Here is a 15967-nt window from a genome sequence, read left to right as displayed (position 1 = left end):
GAATTAGAGAGCAAGTAAAATATAGTGTGAAAATTCCTTCATACTAGGACTACTGTATATTTTATACAACTTCAACTCATATCTCTAAAAACTGTAATGCAGGCAATATGGTATATTTCTGATTTAATAAAACTTTGATACCCATATATGCTCACACATAATGATCAAACATAAAGGAAAAATTAAATATGTTAGAAGTGAAACAATTCACCTAGGAAGGTCACCACTCAGTCAAGATTAGAATCCAACCTTCTAGACAGTAGCCACCACTGTATTTTGCTTTTAATTTTCCAAGGACAGAACAATAAAACCAAGCCAAAAACTATGTTCTTATGTGGAACTAAGCAGATCTGGCTGCAGGTGAGGGTGTAGATCTATACTGCTCAAGTGCACAGCCAGTGTTTCCGCAGGAACTGGCATTCAGGCTGCTTTCTATGTGCTCTCTAGCTGATAACACTACACAGAAGGTTCTGCCACCTTTGTATAGGCAGGTCCACCTATACTGTGTTATGCAAACACAGTACACACACATTTACAGACACACAGGCATGAGCAGAGATCATTCCAGATGGTTTTCTCAATTCGCTGCACTGTGAGATGACCGGGATTCTCTTCTTATTCAGTGTTGGGGTGGTGGCATTACTGTGAGTACAACAGTTTGAAGCATTTGGCTGCACAAAAATCGGACGTAAGCACAGGTGATAACCACAGTTCTCACTGTTAAATAAAAACCCACCTTCTTCCCTTCTTGGTTTGCTCCCTCCATCCTGAGTCAGCAAATATCATGTGTCCTCAATTCTAAGCCATACATTTGTTTCTAAAACAAGACTGCTACATATTTTCCCTCAGTTCTAGGATGCTACTGATTTTAAGTGTTTATTTTATGGTCAAGTCTATGGAAGATCCAAATGAATCAGCTATAGTCTCTGGCTGAGGCTCCAAACCTCCTGCTCATTTTTGGCTGTTCCCGCTCCCGTACCCCACTATGTAATGAACCAACAAATCTAGGTTTACAAACTGCCTTGTCCTCCCTGTTCCAATTGCTAACGCAACCTCCCAGTTCAGGCCCTAATCACCTCATACACAGATTATAACAGGCTCTCTGACTCCCTCTTTTATTTATTTATTTTTTAAAGATTTTATTTATTTATCTGACAGAGAGAGAGAGACAGTGAGAGAGGGAACACAAGCAGGGGGAGTGGGAGAGGGAGAAGCAGGCTTCCCGCGGAGCAGGGAGCCCGATATGGGGCTCGATCCCAGGACCCTGGGATCATGACCTGAGCCGAAGGCAGTCGCTTAACCAACTGAGCCACCCAGGCGCCCCTCTGACTCCCTCTTTTAAACCGCTTTACACAGAGATCTTCTAAATTCCATTTCCCTAAAGAATTTGGATCATGTAACTCCCTAGCTACAAAACCTTTACTGGTTTCTAAAGCCTTGGAATAAAATACAACTCCTCAGCAGAGCATTCCAAAAGCCCTCCACCACCTGAGCCCCACTTTTTCAGGCTTGGCTCCCAAAGGCCTCCTCTCCTAACATCCTCACGCTATTCCTCAAACACACCTTGATTTTTTTCCACCTCTAAACCTTTGACTATGCCATTCTTTCCTTCCACCTAAAACATGGCTCCCCTGCCATTCGATGATAAAATCCTAGCCATCTTTCAAGACCTAGCTCAAATGCACTTCCTTCTTGAAGCTTTTCTTGACCACATTTTTGTTTCCTAGAATGCTTAAGAGGATTCTTTTGTTTAGAAAAAAATGTGGCATGTTAATAGAGGGAACACTCAAGAGTTCCACTTATTTTGGGAGGAGAGTGATTTTTAAAAATCCACACCTACTTGATGTTGCCAATTCCTTCCTCCCCTTCCATAAATCAAACAGTTTCAAGGAATGATTCAAATTAATATCATGAGTTTAGATGCCATGGTTTGCCTTAGGAGGTATTCTTTGCATTAGCAAGTGTGGAGTGAAAGATACCCAAGTACTTCCCTATCTATCATGGTATTCTGCCTCAAGGCCAGCACCTTTTTCTGAAGAGCCATCTAATACTTAAATTCTCTCAGAGCCAGTCATCACAGAGTGTGAAACCATCCAGCATAGTAGACTGGTGACTACCACTTGGAATTAACAGACAAGTTAATTTCCTGGTAAACAAAAGATGGCTGTGTCCCATGTGCTCTCGGAGACAGCAACTTGTAACTTCACTGGAAGGGGTACCACTGAGCAAGAGTTACACTCATCCACATTACAGATCATGTTTTTATATGGAACACAGAGGGGTGGGGAAAAAAATCTTCAAGCGTACCCTAAAATGGCCTTGGGCATAACTGTCTGTAAATGCCAAAAGATAACTTTCAAGGTATTAATGTTAAAGATAACTTAATCTAAGTGGAGATCTAGACACATTATATATGACGCATACCATGTATGACTAAAATTAATCTATGAACAGATATTCGAGCTCATTTAAACATAGAGTTTAAAAGCCTGATTTAGGATGTTTCCAAATAGAAAAGGGATATTAGCTGAAAACGCAGTGAAATCTGAATTAACTCTGGAGTTGGCAGTAATATACCAATGTTGGTTCCGCAGTTTATGTAATACTTTAACATGGTTATGTAAGAATTTAACAATCAGGGGAACTGGATGAGGAGTATACACATACTCTTTCTGCAACTTTTCTGTAAACCTCAAACTATTCCAAAATTAAAAACTTATTTTAAAAAATTTAAAAAGAGGGGCACCTGGGCGGCTCAGTCGTTAAGCGTCTGCCCTCGGCTCAGGTCATGATCCCAGGGTCCTGGGATCGAGCCCCACATGGGGCTCCCTGCTCCGCGGGAAGACTGCTTCTCTCTCTCCCACTCCCCCTGCTTGTGTTCCTGCTCTCGCTGTGTCTCTGTCAAATAAATAAAATCTTGAAAAAAAAAATTTAAAAAGAGGGGCACCTGGCTGGCTCAGTCGGTGGAGCTTGCAACTCTTGATCTCGGGGTTGTGAGTTCAAGCCCCATGTTGGGTGTAGAGATTATTTAAAAATAAAATCTTAAAAAAATTTAAAAAGAGACTTATTGGGATAACAAAAATTGAGTTATAATCACTTTAATTGAAAGATTTTCTTTGAATTAAAAAAGCATGTTGCTTTATCTGTTTACTTTTCTCCAAAGTGAGATTTTTTTTTCCAAAGTGAGATTTTTAAAAACTTTGTCTTTTCAAGCTTTGATGTTTTTAAACATTCTCAGGTTTACTTGGTAAAGACTATCAATTAGCAACCAGTCCATGAATATTTCTGGAGGCTTGGTTCATAATCATCTCAAAATGGAAACAATCCAAATGTCCTTCAAGAGGTGAATGGAAAAACAATCTGTAATCCATCCACAGAATGGAATATTACTTGGCAATAAAAAGGAGCTGCTGATACACACAAAAACTGGGATGAATCTCAAAGGCATTATGCCAAAAGAAGTCAGTCTCAAAAGGTTACATATGGTATGATCCCATTTACAGAACATTCTCCAGAAAAGAAAAGGATAGGTATGAGCAACAGGTCACCGCTTGCCAGGGATGCGGTGGAGGGGAGTGTATGAAGGCTGCAGCAGGGAGTTTTTCAGGTGATGGAATTGTTCTGCATCCTGACTGTGGTGGTGGTTACGTGAATCGCTAACATGTACTGATATTCACAGAACTGTACACACCACAATGTCAATTTTACTGTACGTTAATTTAAAAATTAAAACAAATGACTTATTCAGTCTCTGGTTTCTAAAAGCCAGAAATATTTATGGATTTTTAAATTCTATTTTTTAAGCTTCAGTTTTTTTTTTTTTTTGAAGATTTATTTAGCTGATAGAGAGAGAGCATGTGTGTGTGCAAGTGAGCGGGAGGAAGGGGCAGAGGGAGAGAATCTTCAAGTAGACTCCCTGCTGCGTCCGAGCCCGACATGGGGCTCGATCTCACAACCCTGAGATCATGACTTGAGCCGAAATCAAGAGTCAGATGCTTAAATGAGACTAAGCTGCCCAGGCGCCCCTAAACTTCAGGGTTTGGTTTTGTTTTGTTTTTAAGAATTTTTGTTTATTTATTTGACAGAGACAGCGAGAGGGAACACAAGCAGGGGGAGAGGGAGAGGGAGAAGCAGGTCCCCGCTGAGCAGGGAGCCCGATGCAGGGCCCAATCCCAGGACCCTGGGACCATGACCTGAGCCGAAGGCGGACACTCAACGACTGAGCCACCCAGGCACCCCAACTTCAGTTTTTAATTAGCAAAATAAAATGATTTAACGGGTCCTTTCTTATAAAATCTCTTTGCCAAGAAACGAACATATTTAACTTGGCAAGTTACATACCCTCACTTTGTCTCAATTTCCCTGCTGGTAAAATGGGGCAATTAATAATACACTACCTTAAAGGGTTATAGAGGCTTAAATGGCAAATGTTTTGTAAAGGTTGATGAATAACAAAACTACCGACAGTATATATAACTCTGGGACAGAAATGAAAGACAATGCCAACCAAGTAACTTTAAAGTTTTATCCTTCTGGAGAACTAGGTTCTGATGAGTGCTTTTCTGATAGAGCTGTCTCTGAAATACAGTCCAACCCTGGAATCAGATTTTCACACAGAAGTAAACGCTCACTACTGAATCCTTGGTAGATTTTTATTCTGTAACCATTCTACATAAGCAAATTATTGTCTAAACCAGGCTCTGTGTTGAAGAAAGTCATATTACAGAGTTAAAAAAAATCTTTCCACATATTCGTTAATCCTCTCAGTTCTACCTAACTTAATAAACAAACAGGTAGACTCTGTGTGTGTGTGTGTGTGTGTGTGTGTGTGTGTGTGTGTACTAAGCAACAGTAAGTGTACTACCTCTTGGAATACCATAGCTTAAAACACTAAGCAAGGGGCGCCTGGGTGGCTCAGTCGTTAAGCGTCTGCCTTCAGCTCAGGTCATGGTCCCAGGGTCCTGGGATCGAGCCCCACATGGGGCTCCCTGCTCCGCGGGAAGCCTGCTTCTCCCTCTCCCACTCCCCCGCTTGTGTTTCCTCTCTCACTGTGTCTCTCTCTGTCAAATAAATAAAATCTTAATAAAAAAAAAACAAAAAAACACTAGGCAAAATGAGGATCCAACCTCAACCCTTCTAGAGTTTTTGGTCTTTAAGAATTACCTTTCAGGGCGCCTGGGTGGCTCAGTTGGTTGGGCGACTGCCTCCGGCTCGGGTCATGATCCTGGAGTCCCGGGATCGAGTCCCGCATAGGGCTCCCTGCTCAGCGGGGAGTCTGCTTCTCCCTCTGACCCTTTTCCCTCTCATGCTCTCTATCTCTTGTTCTCTCTCTCTCAAATAAATAAATAAAATCTTTAAAAAAAAAAAGAATTACCTTTCTACATGGAATAAGGTCATAAATACAATGATTTTCTTCATGCCGCATTACTTGGATTTCTACTTCAAACATATACCTCTAAGCATAGCTTTTAATTTGAGCACTCTCCCAACACCCCCTTTAACCCAATTAGCATTTGTTTGCATCTACTTCAAGAAAATAATTTTTGTGGGGCGCCTGGGTGGCTCAGCTGGTTAGGCGACTGCCTTCGGCTCAGGTCATGATCCTGGAGTCCCAGGATCGAGTCCCGCATCAGACTCCCTGCTCAGCAGAGTCTGCTTCTCCCTCTGGCCCTCCCCCCTCTCATGTGCTCTCTCTCTTTCTCATTCTCACTCTCTCAAATGAATAAATAAATAAAATCTTTAAAAAAAAAAAAAGAAAATAATTTTTGTTAAGCACAAAAGGGTGATTTTCACATAGGGTGATTTTCAAACTGCCTGACCCACCCCAATTTTGAAAAATGAAATGGACTAAAAAAACAACAGACGGCCTAACGACCAGTAAGGGTAAGTACTGTTTCATGAAGTTTTTGTTTCAGTTGTGGGTGGGGGTATAAATGTAAGATAACACACGTGACCACACGTGTACTGCTTCTTACTGGGGGTCATGGTCAAAAAGCTTAAGAAAGAGTGCTAGAGGGAATTCAATAAACAGTTCTGGATTGAGGACGGTCCAATTCTGCAATATTTGGCTTCTGTGGACAACTCTTTTAGTGCTCACTGCAGCACCTGACCTTAGAGGCAGAAGTTATCTTCAAAGAAAAAGAAAATCTAACTTTCCATTTGAGTTGATGAAAGGGTTGAAGAGAGACTGGGAGGTGGGACAAACTGTCTTTTGGATATTATTATAATACCTGACAAGGCGGAACAGATGCAGAAGTGTATACATTCTTTCCCATAACCTGACAGGAAGTAACTAGCCATATGAAAGTAGAAAATTTTTGTACTATACATGTATATTCCAAATTTAATTTAAACATTGTGTCACCAATATTGTTTAACTTACCACATTATACAAGATTTAAATATACTTTATATCAAACAACCAAATATTTTCTTTTAGAGCAGAACAAGATACACTTTAGGATCATAACAGTTAAAATGTATCTGCTTTGAAAAAAAAAAGTCTTCACACTGTATAATATATATAGACTTTCTCTTCGTGAATAATCTTGTAGATAAGAACTATCTTCCAAAATAATCTGGTTTTACCCACTAGGAGACTATAAATAGCCTATTTTTTAAAAAGATCACAATTAGCACCTGGCTGGCTGGCTTAGTCAGTAGAGCATGCAATTGATTCTTAGATTTGGGGTCATGGGTCCAGCCCCACATTGGGGGTAGCGCTTAATAAAAAAAAATTTTTGAGAGGACTCGTTCACTAAAACGTATACTAAAATCAGTTTTCATATTTAAAACCATATTACAGGGGTGCCTGTAAAAAACTATTTTTTTAAAGATTTTATTTATTTATTTATTTATTTATTTATTTATTTATTTATTTATTTATTTGACAGAGAGAGACACAGCGAGAGCAGGAACACAAGCAGGGGGAGTGGGAGAGGGAGAAGCAGGCTTCCCGCGGAGCAGGGAGTCCGTCCGATGCAGGGCTCGATCCCAGGACCCCGAGATCATGACCTGAGCCGAAGGCAGACGCTTAACGACTGAGCCACCCAGGCTCCCTCCTTATTACAATTTAGACAATTTCCTAGCTTATTTCTTCTCTAGACCAGATAAGCTAAATATGACTTTCATGTGCTAAATCTAACAAAGTCAATGCTAAAATTGCTACCTGCTTCGGAGCATCAGCTTAGGGAGCTGCTGTAGAGCAGCATGTCTCAACCTCACCACAGCTGATATTTTAGACCAGATCATTCCTGTTGCGAGGGGCTGTCCTGTGCACTGTAGGATGATCCGCAGCCTCCCTGGCCTCTGCCCGCTGGATGCCAGCAGCACCCCCGGGGCCCCACTTGTGTCAATCAAAGGTATCTCCAGACAGTGCCCAACGTCTCCTGGAGGCAAAATTGCCCTTGGTTGAGAACCACTGCTTTACAGGTTTATTTTTTAATCATTATTTCCACGTTTGGGCAATAAGAAGGAGAAAATGACAATAGTGCAATTACAGCAAAAAAATGTGACCAAATGCACTTCTCAACGGAAATGATGGTGCCCCAGCAGTGATTACAGCACCTGGGCCCGCAGGAGCACCTTCTCCCACCAGGCTTGGCGGCAGGTCCGCTGCACTTCACAATATTCCAAACCAGGTCAACTATATTTAAGTAAGCTTCTCCTGTTGGTATTTGTTTAAAACCTTGGGTTTCCAAAAAGTTTAAATATACCACAGTTATAAAAATACTAAGTAAACATTTTTAATAATTAGCAATGCAAGAAGGATTATTATATCATTGTTATGAAATGAGGCAATGAAAGAAATATTTATCAGGTACAAAGACAGATCTTTCAAGAGATGTAACTATTTTTAAGACATATTCTGTCATATTTAACCCCTCTTTAAGGATAAAAGTATATAGGGTTTGCTCTCAGGTTGACTTGGGGATTTTCTTAATATTGTAAAAATCCAAGCTAGGTCTTTGAGAATGTACTCAAAAGAAAAAAAAAGGTTTGAAATTATTTTGCCCCACTAAATATTTCAATATTTAATTTAAAATAGGACATTATAATTTTCCTATGGATAGTTGAGGAATACTTTTTTTTTTAAATACAAAGCTAGTATTCCTTCAAAGTTCTTTTTTTTTTTTTAAGATTTATTTATTTATTTTGAGAGAGTGAGAATGAGAGAGAGAGAGTACATGAGAGGGGGGAGGGTCAGAGGGAGAAGCAGGCTCCTCGCCAAGCAGGGAGCCCGATGTGGGACTCGATCCCAGGACTCCAGGATCATGACCTGAGCCGAAGGCAGTTGCTTAACCAACTGAGCCACCCAGGCGCCCTGAGGGATACTTTTTAAATGAAAAATTATTTAGTGGGTATACATTCACATGGATCAAAATTTTTTTTAAGATTTTATTTATTTATTTGACAGAGACAGACAGCGAGAAAGGGAACACAAGTGGGGGGAGTGGGAGAGGGAGAAGCAGGCTTCCCACCAAGCAGGGAGCCCGATGCGGGGCTCGATCCCAGGACCCCGGGATCGTGACCTGAGCCGAAGGCAGACGCTTAACAACTGAGCCACCCAGGCGTCCCGGATCAAAATTTTTAAGTACAGAAGAAAATATAGTGAATAGAGCACCATTACACATGATAGCCAAAATCAGAAATAATCCAAATGTGAATCAATGGTAGAATGGACAAATAAATTATAAAATTTGCATACATTTGCATATTATATGAGGAAAAACTAATTATTGTTACACACGAAAATATGAGTGAATTTTACAAACATAATTTTGAGCTAAGGACACCATGCACAAATGAGTACATACTGTATTTCACTTATGTATAGCTTAGAGATTTTCCCACAGCAACACATGAAGAGTTTCCTCATTCTTTTTTGCAGTTATAAAATTCATTCTACTGCTTGAATATACCCTAATTTACTTACAATTCTATACTGACAGACATTAGGTTTTTCCCAAACTTTTGTTGAGTTTATTTAAATGAATTTGTAGGCTAGAAAGAAAACTGTAGGGCTCTCTACAAGGAGGATCTTTTAGGCAAGGTAACTTCAAATCCCAGCTCGAACAGTCTATTAATACAGAAAAGCCTCTGGGCATCTGGGTCACAGTCTTAAGAGGAATTGGGGAAAAAACATAGATTTACCTAGACAACTAAGATCACACTCTACTCATCCCCTCAAAACAAAACAAAACAAAACAAAACAAAACGAAACCTCAAAAAACCCAACACTTCACCATGTGTTTCAATGTTCACAGGCCACTGACATTACTTCAGATACATTAAAATGGTACATGTGAAAGGATGAAAACAATTCATAAGGGCCTAGTTATAAATCTCGTTTTGTAGGCCACACAGTGTAATTAGTAAGTTATATTCCATTGAATCTCCAAAACTGAATCAAAATTCCAAAGCTAAAAAGTCTAAATTCCAAAGCGGTTAAAGACTCTATTCTTCACTAGCATTAAAGAAAAAAGGAATCACCCAACACTGTATATCTTTGTGAAATCCAGCTAAGAGTAAGAACCCTCTGATACCACATAGCAGCAGCAAGATCAAGAAATCAAAAAAAAAAAAAAAAAAGATCAAGAAATCAGGCTCTGGAGCCACACTCCACATCACTTCTATTTCTGTTCCCTTCCAACAGTCCCTTCTCGCTACACACTGATTGGTTTATCAAGAAACTGACAGGAGCAACTAGATCTCCGCTAGGCCATTTGACTCTAGTAAACCAGAAAAAATAAGAGTTAAAAAAAAAAAAATAGCACCCTCCTCCCCAGAAAAAGTTTTCTTAGCAAAATGGATTATCACTGAGAAAAAAAATACGTAACTCAATCATCTAAATTTTATTTGTTTAGTTAGTCTGGGCTCACATAGCGTAAGTGCTCTTATTATTATTATACATCTGGGTGAGATTAAATTTTTTCAAGTGTTCTGCAAAATCTAAGGCAAGTCTAAGACCATTATTTGCCAATCCTTCTTTATCAGCAATCCAATACTAGTGACTGATTCCATTGATGGGAAAGCCCTAGGTGGCTCAATAATAAAGAAAATACGGATTAGCAGAGTCCCTTTAGGTAAATCCTAATGCATTACTGATGTGTCTAACTTATCAGAAAAGTCTCTAGGTAACTCTTGGGGGTTCACAGACTTATCACAATGATATCCTGCAAAAATGACAGAATAATTTAATTCTACAGAAGCCAAGAAATTCTATTTTAAAAGCTCTATGAACTGAATAAAACTGTATACACGTCCCTGAATCTACTCTCCAAAGCAATCAATCTCTTAAACTGTATTTTAAAGAGGAAAAAAATGTCATATTTTACCATAAAATTACCTTTCAGGCTAAAAACAAGGCTAGGGAATACACACACACAATCTGTAGGTATAGGCCTAAAGTGGAGAGTTGATAAAATTTGACAGGTAAGGGAACTTTACTTTTCTTTCCTTCACCCACCAAAGCAAAAATGCCTAAGGTACTCAAACTTATAACCCTAATAACAGTTTATGATCAAAACCTCAGATGAGCAATGGGAATTCTTCAGGAGAAAATGTTCATAAGTGTTTTTTAAAATCATACGTAACTGCTATATAAACAAACAGATTAACTAAAATAAGCATCTGATGTCTTCACTGATTCTACCAAGCACTTTATGGCTTGCATTAACCATGAAAATTTACACAAGGCTTTGCACGTGATTCAACTCTGGACACAGAACTCATTGAGACACGTTTATGTCCTAAAACACCCCTTTCACCACACAAGCTCTGAATAGGCTTAAAACAAGACAGCCTATGGGTAGCGCTGCAGAATTTGGAGCTAAATTTTATTGTCTCTACCACATTCAGCCAGTCACAGAGCAACAAATCAAAGTTCCAATATGCACGCTGCACCTGCAAGACTTAGGTATGCTCCAAGTCAAATATTTGCAATTTTTTCATCCCAAATCTGCGCAAATGAAAGTATGCAGATCGCAGCACCAGACCTCTTGTCAGCCAAAGTGATCTCTATTTCCCACATCAGCCGTGTCCTACTGTTTTTGAGTCCTTCAAACGGACATGTGCCAGGAACTGTGCTAGCAGCTTGCATATATTATCTCTAATCCTTAAAACAAATCCCATTCTACTGTTGAGGTAAGTGAGGCCAGAGAGGTCAAGGTGATTTGCCCAATGCCGTAGTGCCGTAGAGCCAGTACCTGGTGGAGCTGATTCAAATCCTGTTCTGCCAGGCTCCAAAGGACCATCTCCCTGATCCTCCTTCAGCTAAATTCACTACCTGCAACACCGTTTCCCTCTATCAAAGTAAATTCAAGCGTTAACTGTCAGAAATGGTGACAACAGCTGAGAAGACTATCATACCTAAAGGTGGAGCACAAGACCCAAGAGTTCCCTGCCAGGAAATGCAGTCATCTCCTTTAGAATAACTAGTTCCAAAGGCTATGGTTCAAAATATAAGAGAATTCACAAGGGTTTTTGTTGTTGTTGTTGGCTGTCTCTTCAACGACTTTTTACAACAAGGGAAATGAAACTCAAGAGTATATTCACATTCTTGGTGAAATTATCTAAAACCCTTGAGTAAAGGGTGATTTTTTTTTTTAACAGTTCACTTTTACAGGTTACTTCTTCGACAGGCTCCAGACATTCAAAAACAAAATCACATCAGTAGCATTACTAATCAACTTTTTTCTACAGACTTGAAAAGTATTTTCTTACCACACTACAAGATTACTTCCCATACTTTGAGCAGAAATGGAAACAGCTCTGGGCGTCACGAATCAGATCTTGAGGCCACAGTTGCAGAAAGTAGGTGCTGTTTCCCTTGAGTACGAGCCGCTGATCTGAAACCTCCTAAGGGAAGGGTGTCTGAGAGTGCTGAAGAATCTAAAGCAAGCTGTTTGTATTAATGAGGGAGATGCTGGCCCCACTACTCCTTAAGTGTTTCACTGCCATGCAATTGTTTTCCAGCCTCCAAGCTCTGAATCTGGCAGAGAATGCTGTTCTCACAGCCATACACACTCTATGATCAGCTGCTCTGTGGTGTGTGGGTGTTTAGGTAAGTGACTGGTTAGAAGAGGTTCTGCAATATTAAATCAAGGAAGCACACTGTCCCCTGGGATTTTAGTGATCTGTCACCCTACGACGCTGACAAAGTAACATATTTGCAACTTTGAAATGGTCTGGGTTTAGGATAGGCAAATAATTTCCGACAGTAAAGCTTCAGGCATGACATGAACAAAAAATATAACCTGTAATATAAGCCACTTCAAGCATATTTATTAGATAATTAAAAATGCAATATTTGCCATCTCAGCATGCTTTCAAACTTCATAGGGTACACTGCCTAATTATTAGAATAAATGCTATTCTTCAGGTGTGTGGAACAGGTTCTATGCAAGATTCCAAGCCCCTCCCCACCGCCTTCCAAAAAAAGTTAATACCATGAATTGGTTAGCCTCTCAGACCCCCAAAAATGTAAAATAAATAAATAAATAAAAGGTCTCAAAGGATTCTGTAAGTAAAAAATATTGTCAGAACTGTAAGCTCCTGGAGAGCTGGGGACTATGTTTCTTTAATGTCACTGCCCATCACAACACTATCACAAGTGAAATAAATCCCCCTTGGTTGAAACATAATCAAAAGGCAAAAGCTGGATGCAGAGTGATTTAAACAAGAATAGCTAATATTTATCCCCTGCTTGTTGATAGAATAGTGCAACGTTCATCCCTTGTTCTAAATTCTAAACACAGGGACTGAATTCCTAACTGCAATTAGGATCCTCCCATTAAAACAAAACTTTAAAATGGATGATTCTGATGGCAATGTCACCCTGAATAAAGACATGAAATCATATTTAATAAAGTTGAAAAAATCTGCACAGAGCAGGTGCTCTACTATGGGAATGATAAAGCCTTCTTTTAATAAATCAAGTCAACCTCCATCAACACATCATGGATAGGTATCATGAAAGAGACCACTGACTTTGCTGTTGAAATATGCTACATTTAGAAAACTGTGCAAGGAACATACATCATCAACTGGTCAAATTCAGACAAATTATTCTGACTCCAGTTTTAACTTTTTCTGAAATTCTCACATACATCTCCTTTTTACAGGAAGACAGGGAACGTAATGGAAGAACAAAACACAAGGATACATGTATCATCTACTTTGTTGCTTACTGCTCAGGACCAAAGTACTGTAATGCCAATCCTCAAGAAACAAAACAAAACACAAAACTCAAGTTCCTTTCACTTTTGCATAATATAGATCTCAACCTGACTGTCCCAGGACTAGCTTCAAGAGGACTGTAATTGCATATAAAAATCATGAGCATCTCTTTGGTTAAGAACCACTGAAACAGACATTTCCAGAATCACTAAAACTCAGAGGTGATCATTTTAAACAAAATTATACTAAAGGTAGTATCTATCAGAATACGTGTGCACAGTCCTGATACAGGACTGTGCAGCTGACCACTCTCAAATCAGCCACAGGCGGGATCATCCCCTGCATTCGGGGCACACACACATGCTAGCCACAGCAGCTCTTCATTCCTTAAGCATACACATGTTGTCAACAAAGCATGTGCTAGTTGCCATTCCCAGAACAATACACAGGCCTGGCCATCTCTGGAAAAAAAAAAAAAAACACATTCTTCCCAAAACACGACCCTATGTAGTTAACTATGCCTTGATGACCGCTCTTACATATTAAAACAAAATAAATCGAAATGCCCACACACATGTATCTAATCGACTGAGGAAAAAAGCATCACTCAGGTATTACTCAGGGCACACCAGAGATGCAGATCAGGAAAACACTATGATAATGATGCTTGAACATGGGGACAATCAAAGACAGACTCACGCAGGAACATCCTGAGAACATGGTTGTGGAAAGAACCCCTCTCCAAAAGCAAATGCACATTCCTCTGATTGGCACAAGCCATTCCTGACAATGGATCCGCAATGACAGGGGCTGCTCTGGCAATCAGGAAGTGTGTGTGTGTGTTGTGGGGGAGGGATGTACTTAAATGTGATCAAAGACTGGCCCTCTTCAAAGAAGAGCATATGAGATCTCAAATCGTGAAGACAGACTTCGAGGGTGAGGCAGGGGCATTTATCATTTCTACAGGAGACATCCCTCGACAATGAACATGTTATGTGCAGATGTAACGGGGGTGTCACTACCTTTAGTGTCTCCCATCTAAGAATCTTAAGTAGAGCCTGATTGGAGGGGAGGAGGAGGTGGGGGTGGAGAAAGGTCTGAATTACCCTCTGGGGTGAGTGTTGGGCGGGTGTACACTAGATGCATTTTATCTCGAGCGGCACAATACTCCCAGGGGTTGGAGGTTTGGGCGCAACCGCAGGGCCCGGGAGGCAATGGGTGCACGCCACCAGCTGCAGGGCAGGGGAATGCTCGCTGGAGGACCGGTGCAAACCTCCCTCGGCCCGCTAACCCAGGCAACCCCAGCCTCCCCTCGGGCCTCGGGGCGAGCGGGCTCTCTGCAAAACTGGAGCCCGGTCCGGGTCCGGGAGCGAGGGGCCGAAGGAGCAGAAGCGGGCGCCCCCGGCCCGAGCTCGCGGCCAGAGGAGCGCAGCGCCCCGGGCCTCCCCGCCGGATGGGGGCTGCTCCGGCCTAGTGCACGCAGCTGCCTCGGCGAAGGGTTAACCCGGCGCCCAAGCCCCGGCCGGCCCGGCGGGCGGCGGAGAGGAAAGGCTGCTGCAAGGGGCGCAGCCGCGACTGTGGCGTGTGCGTGGGGGGCAGGGGCCCCTACTCACCCTGGCCGGCCGCCTCCGCCTCCGCCGCCCCGACCGCCGCCTTGGCGGTCCATCCCTGCGGCGGGGGGCCTGTAGCCGCGGCGCTCGAGTAACAACCGCCGGCCGGGCCGGCCCCTCCCCCCCCGCCCAACGTCTGTCCTCAGGGCCGCTCCGCAGACCCGGCCTCGGCCGCCGCCGCCGCCGCCGCCGCCGCAGCGCTACGTGGCCGCCGCTCCGACGTCTCGCGACTCCCTTCCGAGCGCGCGAGGGCGAGCGGGGCCGGCGGGGCGGGCGGCGCGCGGGGAGGGAGGCAGGGGAGGGGGTGTGCGTGTGTGGTTGTGTGTGCGGAGCCGGGGGCAGGGAGGGAGGGGGAGCGGCGGCGAGAGCGCGCGCGCGCCCGCGGCCCCGTCCCTCGCCCGCCCCCCCATCCCCGCCCAACGGGGAGCCGACACCTCCCTCTGCCCGCCCCCCTGGCATCCCGGCCGCGGGGCGCGGCGGCGCGCATGCGCAGCCCCTCGGGCCGGCCCTGGCGCACCTTTTCTCCCCGCTGCCACAATGTGAGCGCCCCGCCGCCCAGATAACCGCCGACTCCCGCTCCACCCCCGCCTTCCCCCACTCCGCCCACTGCCGAGCGCCCAGGTAAAGGCGTGGACTGCGCGTGCGCACCTCTCTCCCTGGGTCTGGGGGCGTGGTTGCTGAAAGGAAGCCAAAACGCAGAGTGGGAGGGAGCTTGGGGTAGAGGTTGTGAGTTTCCCTGAAGTAGGGGCGGGTTAGGATTAAGGAAAGGTAAAGTGAAGAAAAGGGGCCGAAGTAGGAAATTGGGCCCAAGTGAGATTTAGAAGTAAAGGAGCCTTTGGCTTATGAAATAAAATTAAAAAAGAACCCGTGGCCTCTTTTCCTGGAGGCCTCTGTTCCTGGAGGGTAGGGTGAGTGACAGAGGACAGAAATAAAGGAGGCAAAATATAAGCAGTAGTGGTCAGTCACGAGATAAATGGGGACAGCTAATAAAACCTGGAGAAATTTAGAGATTGCCGGAATGGTCAGAAAAACAAATTTAGAGCGGCGTTTGTTCTGTGGCCAGGAATAGAGCATGTGTGTGTGCTTGAGACATTGAACTGCTGCAAGAAAGGAAGCCTCCATTGAAAGTATTACAGCATTATGACTAATTAGCTATTAATCATTAATATAATTAATGG

At 42.7% G+C, this 15967-nt stretch overlaps 1 protein-coding gene across 2 annotated transcripts in view; it reads right to left on the bottom strand.

The window, feature by feature from the left end:
* Positions 1-15096, bottom strand: part of ZNF652 (zinc finger protein 652) — a 59926-nt gene extending 44830 nt beyond the window's left edge. The window contains exon 1 of one of the 2 annotated variants that reach the window (XM_027625835.1): positions 14793-15096. The gene's annotated coding sequence lies outside the window, so the exon portion shown is untranslated. The remainder of the gene's footprint in view (positions 1-14792) is intronic. The other variant, XM_027625833.1, reaches the window with a different exon arrangement.
* Positions 15097-15967: the final 871 nt, after the last annotated feature.

Source organism: Zalophus californianus, chromosome 16 (genome assembly GCF_009762305.2).
Source record: "Zalophus californianus isolate mZalCal1 chromosome 16, mZalCal1.pri.v2, whole genome shotgun sequence".
Classification (NCBI taxonomy): domain Eukaryota; kingdom Metazoa; phylum Chordata; class Mammalia; order Carnivora; family Otariidae; genus Zalophus; species Zalophus californianus.
Note: the sequence above shows the minus strand (reverse complement) of the source record. Positions and strands in the feature narration are given on the sequence as shown.